At 39.7% G+C, this 2,295-nt stretch overlaps 1 long non-coding RNA gene across 1 annotated transcript; it reads right to left on the reverse strand.

The window, feature by feature from the left end:
- Nucleotides 1–59: 59 nt before the first annotated feature.
- Nucleotides 60–1,388, reverse strand: LOC128355693 (uncharacterized). Its single transcript, XR_008321142.1, has 3 exons — nt 1,331–1,388; nt 1,103–1,128; nt 60–139 (listed from the first exon to the last, which is right to left on the reverse strand). It is a non-coding gene; the product is annotated as an uncharacterized LOC128355693 (long non-coding RNA).
- Between the last annotated feature and the right edge of the window lie 907 nt (nt 1,389–2,295).

The raw sequence follows: 2,295 nt of genomic DNA on the forward strand, positions 1-2,295 counted from the left end.
GGGTTCAGGTCCAGGTCCAGGTCCAGGTTCAGGTTCAGGTCCAGGTCCAGGTCCATGTTCAGGTCCATGTTCAGGTTCAGGTTCAGGTTCAGGTTCAGGTCCAGGTCCAGGTCCAGAGGAGTCTGGTCTCTGATGGATCCTGATAGACAGAGAGGAAGAGCAGCAGGGAGGAAATTCACTGTTTAGTCTTCAGCCTCAGTAACTGTTGGAGAAACTAGCAGCTATCAACAAGAAAAGGATCAACACAGTAAAGTTGGATAAAGTCTGAACCTCAGGTGAAAAGAGGTTTTCTGCACATCTTTCAACAATGACAGAAACCTTCAGAGGAAAAGAGGAACTGTGGCACATTGATAGATTTCAAACAGACTCATGTTTAACACGACTGTGTCTTCATTAGAGTCAACATGGAAAAAGATAAAGCACATTCACATATACAGTACACCTAGAATAGATGTACAGCTGGTTGAAGAGAACTTTAACTCTATTGAATGATGGATGTGAGGACAGCAGTTTCCATCCTCCATACACTAACATACACTGACAGGAACACTGAGGCCAGCTGTACACCTGACTGACCACCAGGGAGAGCTCACTGGTTACAAACCATTAATGTCAGACACTGCCAATACCGGGCCTGATTTATTAAGATCCCAAAGAAAGGGTACTTAAATTGCGTGTGCACGTTTGGCTAGCATGATCTACTAAGAATAACTGTGCAAATGAAAACAGGAGCAGACAGCAGTATTTAAATGAAGGTTTTCTGTCCTAATGGAGATCCCATGGAATTAGGACTTCTAGTGGAAGAGGTTAACTAACACTGTGTAACCATGGTAACCATAGTCATTAGTTTCATTGAGTTATAAAATGATTAAAACATGAAAGCTTTATCAAATCACTGTGACCAACAGACTCCTCAATAAACATGAACTATAATCCTTCATAAAACAACCTGAGTATCAAAGTCCAGAACATTCATATCAGGCTCTCATATCAAATTATACTTTTATAGTTTTAATGAGTTAATGTTTAACTGAAACACAGTCAGACTGAACAGTGAGGATCAAACAGTATCAGCTGTCATGTGAAGTGTTGAGTGTAATACCTTTCCATGTTGGTAACCTGCAGCACCTGATGAAGACACACACACAGGTTCATTATTATTATGCAGTCTGACAGAAAAACTCATCAGGAAATCAAAAGTGTGTTTCTACATGTAGACTCTGATTTAAAGGCAGCCAGCTGTTATTCTGAGGATTTACTGCTGGATGAACTTTGTGTGTAATTGTCTATCATAATGAAGACAATTCAAATTAAACAAAGGTCCACTTACTCAACTTCTTCCCATGAAGGTTTTCTCTGCGAGGTTCTCTGCTGTCTGGACCAGCTCTGTTTCAAAAAGAGCGTTACTCCTCCGAGAGCTTCGTCAGGCTGCTGTCACACTGAGACACTGAGACACTGAGACAGTGAACCTGGACACCAATAAAAGCATAAAGCAGCTCAGAGCTCAAAGATCAGCTGCTTTAATATGTAACTTAAGCCACCTTCAGGTAACATGTCGACGTCAGCAGAGTGTAAAACAGTAAAAACACTCACAGCCATGAAGTCCAGCTCATTATTTACAGTTAATACCAAAATACAAGAATCAACTAAAAGCTTTATTCCAAACTTCAAGATTTACTGACAGAATTTAATGAAATGAAGCAAATAAACATATTTAAGAGCAGGTTGGTTAAGTTTAACTGAACTCAGTTTTCTTTGTATAAGCACAGCCATGAGCACAGATTGTTCCAACAGGATGAATCAAATCTACATTATATTTAAAAAGATGATTCAATGATTCTGAATCAGATTCACTAAATGTTTAAATATGTTGCTCAATATTAAATTTCAGGTTAAAGAATGAATCAGATGGATTTAATGTGAGTGTAATCTGCTGTAGAGACAGAGTTCAGCTTTCTGGGACAACTTCACCTAAAAAAGCTCCAGCAGCTCCTGCAGTATAGAAGCTTTTCATCAGGGTCATAAAACACCACAAGCAGCATTTAAACAGAGAAAATTCAAAAAATAACCAATTATGTGCTTCCAGATAGGCATCAGCCAATGGGTGAGCACCAAGGTGTGCTGGGTGTATGGTCATGTGACTTCAGGCCAATCACAGACAGTCAGGAAGGCAGTATCCAATGAGAGACATGGTGGCACCCAATTGGTCCATGAACCAGAAAAATAGATCTAACCTGTTTCTATGTGATCTGCCATATTTACCTTGTATGCATATCTACATAAAATACCCTCACA

This window comes from Scomber japonicus, chromosome 3, assembly GCF_027409825.1.
Source record: "Scomber japonicus isolate fScoJap1 chromosome 3, fScoJap1.pri, whole genome shotgun sequence".
Classification (NCBI taxonomy): domain Eukaryota; kingdom Metazoa; phylum Chordata; class Actinopteri; order Scombriformes; family Scombridae; genus Scomber; species Scomber japonicus.